The sequence below is a fragment of the Pogoniulus pusillus genome, chromosome 9 (assembly GCF_015220805.1).
Source record: "Pogoniulus pusillus isolate bPogPus1 chromosome 9, bPogPus1.pri, whole genome shotgun sequence".
Lineage (NCBI taxonomy): Eukaryota > Metazoa > Chordata > Aves > Piciformes > Lybiidae > Pogoniulus > Pogoniulus pusillus.
Genome location: NC_087272.1, coordinates 7,278,409 through 7,291,009, shown reverse-complemented (window position 1 = coordinate 7,291,009; position 12,601 = coordinate 7,278,409). Strand labels below are relative to the sequence as shown.

The 12,601-nt window shown below is 52.2% G+C and overlaps 1 protein-coding gene across 3 annotated transcripts in view; it reads left to right on the top strand.

Annotated features, from left to right (window-relative positions):
- CXXC4 (CXXC finger protein 4) overlaps positions 1–12,601 on the top strand; it is a 159,054-nt gene that overhangs the window by 65,271 nt on the left and 81,182 nt on the right. For 2 of the 3 annotated variants that reach the window (XR_010303303.1, XR_010303304.1), the window contains one exon: positions 12,383–12,537. The gene's annotated coding sequence lies outside the window, so the exon portion shown is untranslated. Of the gene's footprint in view, positions 1–80; positions 170–12,382; positions 12,538–12,601 lie in introns of those variants that run through there. The other variant, XR_010303306.1, reaches the window with a different exon arrangement.

Below are 12,601 nucleotides of genomic sequence, written 5' to 3'. Positions count from 1 at the left end.
TTGCCTCCAGCATGGCGCACTTGCTCTGGCCGCGCAGTCCGTGTGTCCGTGCAGGCCACCTCGCAGCAGACACAGGTCCGGGGCCAGCATCTTCCCATGCTCCTGGAGTCCGGTGCTGCATGCCCACCTACGATGCGCAGCAGAAGTCCCAGCAGGAGCGGCTCTGCAGGTAGTAGAGGTATTTTCTTTCTCCGATGGCTAGCTCAAACTCAAGCAGCTTGGGAGCGCTGTTAGTGTAGTGAACAGGAGGGGTACGCCAGGGGAGATTTAGGCTGGAGGTGAGGAGAAAGTTCTTCCCTGAGAGAGTCATTGGACACTGGAATGGGCTGCCCAGGGAGGTGGTGGAGTCGCCGTCCCTGGGGCTGTGCAAGGCAGGATTGGACGTGGCACTTGGTGCCATGGTCTGGCCTTGAGCTCTGTGGTAAAGGGTTGGACTTGATGATCTGTGAGGTCTCTTCCAACCTTGGTGATACTGTGAATTCTCAGCTTGTTGTTTAAGGCACCTCAGTAGATGAGTAAGCTGCCGGTAACTGGTAACACTAAATGGTCTCTTCAAGGAGACCACTGAGGTGGGCTAACATTATTGCAGGGAGGGACAGCAAGGCTAGAAACAGGTTGGCCTGACACCTGTGTGCAACTGCGTGTAGTCCTCTGATGTAAAGAAGTCACCAGCCTTTCCATGTGTCATTCTGATGCATGCTATAAGCATTCAGCATAGAAACTGTGGGTTTTTTCAGCCCTCTGGAAGCCTAGGGCACACAGGTGGTCTTAATCTCGCCAAAGAGCAGAGGTGCTAATGCGTTGTCAGCTTTCAGGCCTTGAGTACAAGCAGTGAGATCAAATATCACGGAACTGTGAGGCTGGGCTAGGCGGGCCCCAGCCTTTGTATGCACTGAACCCATCAGAGGTGCAGCTGTCCTAGCCAGAGATCCTGGGGGGGGGGGGAGGGGTGGTGGCACCAGTCTGGCCTCTGCCTTTCATTTCCTAGTTCTGCTGGAAAGAGTGAGTTTTATAAGGTGAGGATGATCCCAAGGCAATCTCACCACGAAGAGATTGCAAGAGCAAGATTATTAGCTGATTTTTTTCCCTTTGCTGTTGTGACCCAGCACATCTTACTCCAATAACTTAAGCTAGAACTGTGGCAGCTGAGAGAAACCAGGGAAAAGTGAAGCTCTCCAGGGCAGGCAGAGGGAAAACCCTTCCCCCTTCTTTCCCCTTCTTCCCTTCCCCTCTATTTCTTGCCTTTAACTCCTTCCTTCCCCCTCTACTCCCCTTTTCCTCTTCCCCAGTATTTCTTTCCCTTAACTCCTCAGTTCCCTGGAGGGAAGCAACTGAGGCAGCTGCCATGGCTCCTGCCCTCTGGATCCCAGTGGCATGGTTGACATTGCAGGAAAGCAGCGGAGGTGCAGCTGCCGAGGCCTGAGCTCCCTGAGCCTGGAGTACTTGCAAGCTAGGTAGGGTGCGTGGGGTGTGGGGCAGCACCCCAGCAAGTGGTGAGGGTGGGAAGGTAGCAGCACTCTGGGGCTGCTGCTCTTCCGTCTTGTCGTGCAAGGTAGTTTAGGAGACTTATGGGGAAAGCACGCGAGGCTAACTTGTAAAGATTGAGTGGTTTAGTGCTCGGACACGGACATCCCCCTCCCGAAACTAGATCCCCCACCTGAGTTCTTTGATATGAGGCTGCAGAGTAACATTGAGGTGCTGGAAGGTGTCCAGAGAAGGGCAACAAAGCTGGTGAGGGGCCTGGAGCACAAACCCTATGAGGAGAGGCTGAGGGAGCTGGGGGTGTGCAGCCTGCAGAAGAGGAGGCTCAGGGGGGGATCTTATTACTGTCTACAACTACCTGAAGGGAGGTTGTAGCCAGGTGGGGGGTGGCCTCTTCTGCCACCTGCCAAGGGGACACAGTCTCAAGTTGTGCCAGGGGAGGTCTAGGCTGAATATTAGGAGGAAGTTCTTCCCAGAGAGAGTGATTGGCATTGGAATGGGCTGCCCAGGGAGGTGGTGGAGGCACCGTCCCTGGGGGTCTTCAAGCAAAGCCTGGCTGAGGCATTTAGTGCCATGGTCTGGTTGACTGGCTAGGGCTGGGTGCTAGGTTGGACTGGATGATCTTGGAGGTCTCTTTCAGCCTGGTTGATTCTATGATTCTGTGATTCAACACTTCAGAAAACGGCAAATAAGGAGAGTCTGTGATTTCTAGAGTTTTCTGAGCCTTTGAAGTGGTTCAGTCCTTGGGTAAAAGAGTCCGTTGCTCCACTCGCTGTTAGGCCGCTCGGCTCGGCTGGGTTCGAAGCTTGGGGCCGTGTCCCTGCCTCTGTCAGGATCGGGCCCACGCGGGCGGTTCGCCCGCGGCCGCCTTTGCGTTGGAGCAGGCCGATCTGGAGCCGGAGCCAGGCAGGCAGGCGAGCGAGCAGGAGAAAGCAGGCGAAAGGCTCCCGATCCGGGCAGGCACACTGTTTTGTAATGTGCCCGAGCATTTCAGGTAATTTTGACGTCATTCTTACAGATTGGTACAAATTATCATTAACCTGCACACTTGGACAATGTCTACCAAAACAACTTCCCAGACCACCCCAAGCTGGGCCCACAGCAGGTGCTGAGCGGGCCTGGTGCCATAAGTAACAGGCACAAACTGGTGTTCACGCAAGTTAAGGCTTTAATAAAGTTGCAGGAATCAAGCAATGCACAGGCCTGGGTGCGAGGAGAGACTCTGCTCTACCCCCACGCACCCCCTCTGGCTTCAGCTTTCTCTTTTTATACCCTAAGTTCTAAGAAAAGGTTGGGTTTTCTTTATCAGTTCTTAGGAGTGTGAGATGTCTCTTCCACACAGGTCTCCTTTCATCCGGTGGTCCCTCTGGTAATCTTTGATGAAGTAAGGGGTCTTGCTTAAGTGTCTTCCTCATGAACTTCAAAGTCCTGGTTCGTCTGTTTGCTCCTACAGGAAAGGTGGCACCAGGAGGAATGCGTTTCCATTTAAATATGCAAAGGACTGTCTCTTCCACATGCCTCCCTCCTTTGCCAATCTAATGACTCTTATCTTTAAGCTTATTGAGATGGTGGTGCAAGCAGGAATGCAGTTTTATTCACACCCCCCTTCCTCCTTGTCTGTGACCTCTTGCCACGAATTGATCGGATCAAACATATGGTTCTTTGTATTTCTCACACTGAGAACTGCCGTTCCCCCTGACCAAAACAGTGGCCAATGTTTACCTTTTATCTCGACGAGGCATTCTCTCATGGGACTGAAGGATTGTTCTGGTTTCTTTGCGATGGTTTGGCCTTCAATGTGAGGCACTAAAACTTGCACAACATGGACCTGTTAGGGGCTTCTGCTACCCTCCATGACACGTCTGCACCAGCAGTTTCCGTGGGGAAGTGGAGGGGGGTGTTAGGCTGGAGCAGTCGATGCTGAACTTTTCACCTCGCCAGCATGGCAGCGGCAGGAAGGTGGTGCAGACTGCAAGGTTAGCAGTGAGTACATAGGCTACTTCTGTCCTAAAATGCTATTGCTAGCTAAAATGTATGGGGACTTCTAAGGGGCATAGAATAAGACATGTGTTTGATTCATCACTGGCATGTCCTAAACTTTCCCCTGCCGGAGCTGCAGGTTCTGCAGAAAAGGCTAGAATAAGCCATGCCCTAGCTAGCTTTTTCCTAATTATTTTCTTGGGAACAGCTGGGTTAGCTTTACTAGGACTTTGAACACACAGGTAGCTGAAGGCAGGCACTGAGCTCAAGGCAGACACCTCGCCTGGAAGCTTTCAGCCTGCAGAATTAAAGGTCTGACTAAAGCTACAAACTGCCGCAGGTGTGGTCTTGTAATAAGCACTTTAGGCACTGTGAGCTGCAGGTGTTGCCACTTGATTTTGCTAGGAGTGAAGGAGGGAGTGAGAAGGGCACTCATTCTGCAGTGCTATGTGAGGAGAACCAGGCTGGTTCTCCAGGGAGGCTTGAAGGCAGCTGAAATGGGTTAGTGCTTTTTGGGTGGGCACCCCCTTAGCACAAAACATGGAATTGTACAGTTGTTTTGGTTGGAAATGACCTTTAAGGTCACCAAGTCCAATGATTATGTAGCTCTGTATAGGATGGAAAGCACAGCCACTAGGCAAGCCAGGTGGGTGGTTGTGGCTCCCAGTACAGTGGCAGTCCTGTGCAACCAGCTCCCCACCAGTGCTGTATCATGCCCCGGCAAACCAGCAGGTGAGATGCTCACACATCATATGTGCCACCTGGACTTTTGCTGCGGTTTCTGCCTTGGGGTCGTCTGAAAATCACCAGCGATACCTGGGATCGTTGCTTAAAGAACTCTCCTCAAGGCGCTGGTGATGCCCTGGTGGAGCTGTGCTGGGGCTTGCCGCAGCCCCCTCCCTGCTCCCCACCACTTGGGCATGAGTTGCTGTCGCGTTTTGATGCGACTCTCCTCACTGTTCTGACGCATCGCCGCTCCCGCCGCAGCTGCTGCGTTTCTCTTCTGCTTTATGTTAAAACAAGAGAAGTGTTTAAATATTTATTACCAGCAGAAACTCCAGAAGCCAAGTTTCATTTGTATAAGTGGCTGGGGTTTTATTTTTTCCCCCAATTGTCAGTAATAATTCATTAATTATTACCTTAAGTCGATGTTGCTGTCCCTGTGATATGTCACCTTGCCACCGACTTGGCGGCAATCTGTGTGAGATGTGGGGTATGCAGCACCGTGGTTCTTACTCCTGTGGTTGTCACTGCTTCTTCAAATCTCTTACACTTAAAGTGAGCATTGGAGTTCCTGATGTCAGTTTTATGAAAGGGAACTGTTTGTTGTTTGTTTTTTTTTCCCCCCCTTGCTCTCTCTCCAAGTTGTTCTTTGTTTTTGTGTCTGAGTGCCTTCTGCTGCCACAACCACACCTGCAGAACTCGAGCCTGCTTCTGCCCTGCTGCAGAAGGCAAAACTTGTGTGACTTTCAGAACCCAGGGATGCTGCACTTGGCCATTGCTGCTGGTCAAGTGTTTGTGCTCACTCTGATAGGTGCACTGAACTGTGCCAAGTCTCAGTGACCCTTAACATAGGCTCTAAGCACTGAAGTGGCATAGCCTGGAATGCAGAGCTGTGTGAAAACAGTCTTGGTGGCTGTGGTAGGTTGGCATTTTTCTTATGTTGCTGTAGTTGCAGAGTCTTGATTGCTTTCACCTGCTTCTGCCTGCAGAGGAGGGAGGAGGTGGCTGGGGAGTGGCAGGCTGCACCTGTGGGAAATGGGAATGGGAAGCTTGCACTGGCAGATGCTTCTCATTTGCTTTCTTAGACCAGAACATGAAGTTTGTATCTTGAATTCTCTTTTCCTGAAATGCTGTCATTACCACGTGTGCTTTTGCCACTTCTGCTGGAGAGGATTGTCCCAAGGAGCGTAGCCACTCCACATGTGACCTTGCCAGAGATGTGCCTGTGCCTAATCCCACCCCTGCTGTGTTCCTGTAGATCATTTCACTGGGTAAAAGCTGAATGGATGGCCAGGCCTGAAGACTGGTGATGAACAGAGTTAGACTCAGTTGGTGGCTGGTGTTCCCCATGGCTCAGTTTTGGGGCAAGTTTAATATCTTTATCAATGGTCTAGATGAGGGGATTGAACACTCCCTCAGCAAGTTTGCAGATGACACTAAACTGGGTGAGAGTGATCTGCTTGAGGGTAGAAAGGCTCTACAGGGTCCTACCCTTGAATCACAACGACCCCAAGAATGCTCCAGGATTGGAGCAGAGTGGCTGAAAAGTTGCCCAGCAGAAAAGGACCTGGAGATTCCGGTCCAGAGTTGGCTGAGCCTGTCCCAGCATGTGCCTAGGTGGCCAAGAAGGCCAACAGCATCCTGGCCTGCATCAGAAATAGTGTGGCTAGCAGGACTAAGGAAGTGATTGTCTCCCTGTACTTGGCACTGGTGAGGCCACACTTTGGACACTCACTACAAGAAAGACATTGAAGTGCTGGGGCATATCAAAAGAAGGGCAATGAAGCTGGTGAAGGGCCCAGAGAACAGGTCTTGTGAGGAGCAGCTGAGCGAACTGGAGTTTCTTAGCCTGGAGGAGGCTGAAGGCAGACCTTCTTGCTCTCTACAACTGTCTGAAAGGAGGTCATGGTGACATGGGTGTTTATCTCTTCTCCCAAATAAGAAGTGATAGAACAAGAGGGAATGGCCCCACTTGTGCCAGAGGAGGCTTAGGTTGGATATTAGGAAAGAATGGTCAGGCATTGGAACAAGGTGTTCAAAACACATGTAGACATGGCACTCTGGGACGTGGTTCAAAGGCCATGATGGTGTTGGGTTGACTTTGGACTTAAGATCTTAAAGGTCTTTTCTAACCTGAATGATTCTGTAATTGTGGCTAAGCAGGGTACCAGAGGCACCAATGGCCATGGGGACTAGGTAGCAGGCTGCTGTAGGCTGTGCTGTCCAAAACCTTTGCCAGGAGCTGGGGAGAAGGCAGGAAAAGAGCCCCTGGGGTGGGTGAATCATCACAGGAGATGAGCATCCCTGGTGAAATGTGCAATGAGGACTATCTTACAGGATCATCAAATGTGGCTGGCCAGCTCCCAGCTTTCTTGGGAAGAGCAGCAGCTGCCAAGCCTAGAGGTTGGCTGTCCTGGTCTGTCAAGCTTATCAGTGCCACCATGTACCAGAGCATCTGCACTTGCCTGTCATATGTGCGGACGTGTAAATGTTACGAGGCTGTGCTGGGCTGGAGATTAGATTTGTTATTCTGACTCTACTTTTGGCTTCTTAAAAAAAATACACTGTGCATTTTGGCTCCTTTCCATTTCTTCCCTTCCTCCCTCCCCTTTCCTCTCCTGCCCTTGTCACCATAACACAAATTTATGAAGAGAAAAAGAGGAAGACCAAGAGAAAAATAGATCCCAATTAGTGCAGTGGAGCAATTCCATCAGGTCTGGCCTTGCGCTCCCTGGACCAACACTGCATCAAGGCAAGCAGCTGCCCCCAGGCAGCTGGCACCCTCAGTTTGCTGCTGGAGCAACTGGCACTGCAGTGCAATAAACACAAGTGCAGCAGCAGCTATGCTCTTAATTTTGTTGGGTGGTGAGAAGATGTAAGGTTTTGTCACCTATCCTGTGTAGCCTTTGCTACAGTGGCAGCTGGTGGGAGATGCTTCCTGGGAAGCAGAGCCAGCTGAGGGGGTGAGCTGCCCAGATAATACATGGCCAGGGTTCAGCCTGAACGGGTGGCTCACGCTGTGTGGCCACAGGAGTGATTTGCCAAGAAGGGCTAAGATGAATTGCTTGTCCTCTAGGGAGGCCCAGGAGTGGGGGGAGCTCAGCCCCAGTCCAGCAGTGCCCATGGATTCTGCTGCCTCTTGCCAAAGAGGCTCTGCCCATGGGAGAGCTGCTTCTAGGAGGTTCTTCATGGGGAGCTCAGCTTTAAGTCAGAGCTGTGGTGGTAAAGGAGAGCTTTTGGTGAGGATGCTTTATGCAGGGAAGGAATGAGTGCTGAAATGCTGCTCGAAATGCACACTCCCATAAATGAAGCATGACAGCTTTAGGGGGCCCCTAGGCGCTAAAAACCCTGAGCACAGCCCTAATCAAATGGATGTGAGCATTGCTTGCTGTGCCAGGAAACATGCGGGCAGCCTCTCCCCTCTCCTTCCTCAGAGGGAGGTGGTACCACGGCCAGGAGAAGAAATGGGGGAGAAAAAAGCCCAACAAGTGCTGTCCAGGTGCATATGGAGGAGGTGAGCAGGGGGTGCTGGGTGCATGGCTGTGCCGCTGTGGGCATGGCTGAGCTCCTGGTCCTGTCTGTGGCCCCAGCTGGGCTCTCTGTTGTCACAGCCAGCTCTCAAGCTTGTTTTCACTTGGATTCCTACTTGGCCTATAGAGATGTGCACAGTACCCAGGTAGAGCACCCGAGGAGGAATTTGGGGAGCTGCAGTGGTGTTCATGCGGCATAGAATCAGAGAATCAACCAGGTTGGAAGAGACCTCCAAGATCATCCACTCCAACCTAGCACCCAGCCCTAGCCAGTCAACTAGACCATGGCACTAAGTGCCTCATCCAGGCTTTTCTTGAACACCTCCAGGGATGGTGACTCCACCACCTCCCTGGGCAGCCCATTCCAATGCCAATCACTCTCTCTGGCAACAACTTCCTCCTGACATCCAGCCTGTACTTCCCCAAGCACAACTTGAGACTGTGTCCCCTTGTTCTGTGGCTGCTTGCCTGGGAGAAGAGACCAACCCCCACCTGCCTAAAGGCTCCCTTCAGGTAGTTGTAGACAGCAATGAGATCCCCCCTGAGCCTCCTCTTCTGCAGGCTGCACACCCCCAGCTCCCTCAGCCTCTCCTCATAGGGTTTGTGTTCCAGGCCCCTCACCAGCCTCAATGCCCTTCTCTGGACGTGTTCCAGCCCCTCCACATCTCTCTTGAATTGAGGGGCCCAGAACTGGACACAGGACTCAAGGTGTGGCCTGACCAGTGCTGAGTACGGGGGCAGATCTCTAAAACCCAGGTCCAAAGAGCTGGCTACTAAAAACACCTGGGTTTATTTAGACCAGCTCAGTCCTTCCAGATGTCTCTCTTGTTTGAGTGATGGCCCATGCATTGGTGCCACAGTTTCAAGCTCCTCTGGGCAGTGGCAGCCTCTCTCCTCAGTGTGCAAAGAAAGCCACAGCAGCACAGGAGGCCTGCCCCTGGCCGGGGACTGCCTCCTCTGCTGGAGCTTGACCTCCAGCCTCGTTGGCCATATGACCACTGATCATATTGGCCTTGGGGCCAAGTAAGTGTTGCTGTCTGTCGTAGCTTGAGGCCATGAGCAACTCGGGACAGGATGACAGGTGGGACTCTTAATCAGTCTGGGGAGTAAGAACGAAGGTAGTGCACTCTGATGGGAAGTTTAAAGAGAGACTCTGTTTGCAGGTGCCTATAGGCTAGAGGCAAGCAGGTAGAATGGACACATCCATAAGCTAAGCCGATTCTATTGGACTGTGCCAGTCTAGAATCCCCCACCTGTGCCACCCTTGGCAAGCCTGAGAGTAGGCCAGAACTGCTTCCCCTTTGTCTGTCTGCAGCCTACAAGGCCTCAGCAGGCCCCGTGACACAGCTCAGAGCTCCCTGCCAGCTGGAAGCCATCTGCCCCACAGACGTGGGGTAACCAGGGAGGCGCTCTGCATGGAGAGAGGGGTGAAGGCAGGGGGAGGAGAGGAGGAAGAGCACCCAGACACTGGCTTAACAAGCAGGGCTGGCATGCCTGTGCCCACATGTGCAGGGGGAGAAGGGGTCACCAACTTTGATGATTACTGATGACCTGGACGAGGGGATTGAGTCCAGCATCAGTAAGTTAGCAGATGGCACCAAGCTAGGAGCAGGAGTTGATCTGTTGGAGGGTAGGAGAGCCCTGCAGAGGGATCTAGAAAGGCTGGATGGGTGGGCAGAGGCCAGTGGGATGAGATTGAACAAGGCCAAGTGCAGGGTTCTGCACTTTGGCCACAACAACCCCAAGCAGTGCTACAGGCTGGGGACTGAGTGGCTGAGAGCAGCCAGGAAGAAAGGGACCTGGGGGTACTGGTAGATAGCAGCTGAAGATGAGGCAGCAGTGTGCCCAGGTGGCCAAGAGAGCCAATGGCATCCTGGCCTGCATCAGGAACAGTGTGGCCAGTAGGACAAGGGAGGTTGTTCTGCCCCTGTACTCAGCACTGGTCAGGCCACACCTTGAGTACTATGTCCAGTTCTGGGCTCTGCAATTCAAGAGAGATGTTGAGGTGCTGAAACATGTCCAGAGAAGGGCAACAAGGCTGGTGAGGGGCCTGGAACACAAACCCTGTGAGAACAGGCCAAGGGAGCTGGGATTGTGCAGCCTGTAGAAGAGGAGGCTCAGGGGTGACCTCATTGCTGTCTACAACTACCTCAGGGAAGGTTGTAGCTAGGTGGGGGTTGGTCTCTTCTGCCAGGCAACCAGCAACAGAACAAGGGGACACAGTCTCAAGTTGTGCTGGGGGAAGTCCAGGCTGGATGTTAGGAGGGAAAATGATTTGCCATTGGAATGGGCTGCCCAGGAAGGTGGTACCATCCCTGCAGGTGTTCAAGAAAAGCTTGGATGAGGCACTTAGTGCCATGGCCTGGTTGATTGGCTAGGGCTGGGTGCTAGGTTGAACTGGATGATCTTGGAGGTCTCTTCAAACCTGGTTGATTCTATGAACTGCTCCTGGTTTTGAACCATCCACCTTTGCATAAAGAGAGCACAAGTGGGCTGGTCCACACCAGTGTGCCTTCCCTTACAGCCAGCAGCTGGCTTCCAGTGAGTGGGTTTAGCTGTTTCTCTTTACAGCATGGCTGTGTAATGCCCACATTCAGAAATGTCATACTTAGTGGACAAATGGGCTCTCTAATCGAGCGCCAATAGTGTCTACATTGCACAGGAGAATTGCAGGGTGGGCCTGTGGTCTGGGCTTACTTCTTGTTCTGCCTTCATCCAGGAGCATTTCCAAGTCAAGTGCATTTCAGATGCTGGCAGCAACTGGGGTAGGAGTAATTTGCTGGGCTGGGGTGTCGCTCAGCACTGAGCGGCGGTTGACAGCTGTGATCAAAAGGGACATGTATTTGCCTTTAGGAGGGAAAGGATGTGACATCTCTTGTCAAATCCCATCCTTGCAAATCTGGGCTGTGAGGCAATAAGGCAGAGGTTATGGCAAAAGGTCAAATCAAGCAATGCTGTGTTTAGGTGGGTGTTTGCCCAGTCACAAACGTGGCATTGGGGTAGTGTGGCTATGGAGTGGCTGGTTCAGCTTCTGCAGGCTCCCCTTAACAGCCCAAGTGGTTTGACCAGTAATGTCGTGTTCAGTTCTGGCCCCCCAGTTTAGGAGGGACATTGAGATGCTTGAGCATGTCCAGAGAAGGGCGATGAGGCTGGTGAGAGGCCTTGAGCACAGCCCTACGAGGAGAGGCTGAGGGAGCTGGGATTGTTTAGCCTGGAGAAGAGGAGGCTCAGGGGTGACCTTATTGCTGTCTACAACTACCTGAGGGGAGGTTGTGGCCAGGGGGAGGTTGCTCTCTTCTCTCAGGTGGCCAGCACCAGAATGAGAGGACACAGCCTCAGGCTGCGCCAGGGGAAATTTAGGCTGGAGGTGAGGAGAAAGTTCTTCACTGAGAGAGTCATTGGACACTGGAATGGGCTGCCTGGGGAGGTGGTGGAGTCGCCGTCCCTGGAGCTGTTCAAGGCAGGATTGGACGTGGCACTTGGTGCCATGGTCTAGCCTTGAGCTCTATGGTAAAGGGTTGGACTTGATGATCTGTGAGGTCTCTTCCAACCTTGTTGATACTGTGATGTCCTGCATGTTGTTTTGACATGCACACATGTGATTTTACACCTTGGTGATATTTTACACCAGTAGAGTTACTCAGAAGACCAAGTGAAGCTTCAGGTAGAATTGCTTCAGTTGGAAAAGATCTTTAAGATCATGGAGTCCAACCATTATGTAACTCTAGCACATCTTGTGCTAATCCGTGTCCCTTAGCACCACATCTGACTTCCAGGAGTGGGGATTCAACTGGCTCCCTGGGGAGCCTGTTCCAATCTTTGTGAACTCTTTCAGTGAAGAAGTTTCTTCTAATATCTAATCTGAACTTCCCTGGTGCAACTTGAGGCTCTTTCCTCTCCTCCTGGCACTTCTTACTAGGGAGAAGAGCCTGACACTCGCCTCACTATTGCCTGCTTTCAGGTGACTGTAGGGAGTGATAGGGTATCACTTTCTGGTTTGATGGTGCCCCATGTGGGTGTTTACTGCTTTGGAGGCCTCTTTGAGAACTGGATGTGTGCTCTGCACTGGTGAGACCTCACTTGGAGTACTGCATCCAGTTCTGAAGCCCCCATTACAAGAAGGATGTGGATGTGCTGGAGTGTGTCCAGAGAAAGGGCCATGAGGATAATTAGAGGGCTGGAGCACCTCTGCTGTGAGGACAGACTGAAAGAGTTGGGGCTGTTCAGTCTGGAGAAGAGGAGGCTCCGTGGTGACCTTCTTGTGGCCTTCCAGAATCTGAAGGGGGTCTACAAAAAAGCTGGGGAGGGACTTTTCAGGCTACCAGGGAGTGACAGGACTAGGGGAAATGGAGCAAAGCCGGAGATGGGTAGGTTCAGACTGGATGTGAAGAGGAAGTTGTTCAGCGTGAGAATGGTGAGAGCCTGGAACAGGTTGCTCAGGGAGGCAGTTGAGGCCCCATCCCTGGAGATGTTTAAGACCAGGCTGGATGAGGCTCTGGGCAGGCTGATCTAGTGTGAGGTGTCCCTGCCTGTGGCAGGGGAAGTTGGAACTAGATGATCCTTGTGGTCCCTTCCAAGCCTGACTGATTCTGTTCTGTCTGAAATAGAGGCAGGGGTATGGATTTTTTTTTCAAATGTATTTTTAAAATCTCTTTGTTGAAATACAGGCTCAGGTCTGTGGTTGGACTCTGCTGGTTAACACGGACTGGAGCAATGCGAACTGCAGGTGAACATCAGCTACAGACCGTAAGGGAGTCCCACACCCTGCCACCATTAACATGAGAGCTAAAGACAGGAGACTAAACAGATCAGGAAAACGCAGGTAAGAGACTTCCATGTCCAGGAAAATGAGTTGTGCTTCGATGCAGCCTGGCACCTATCCGTGC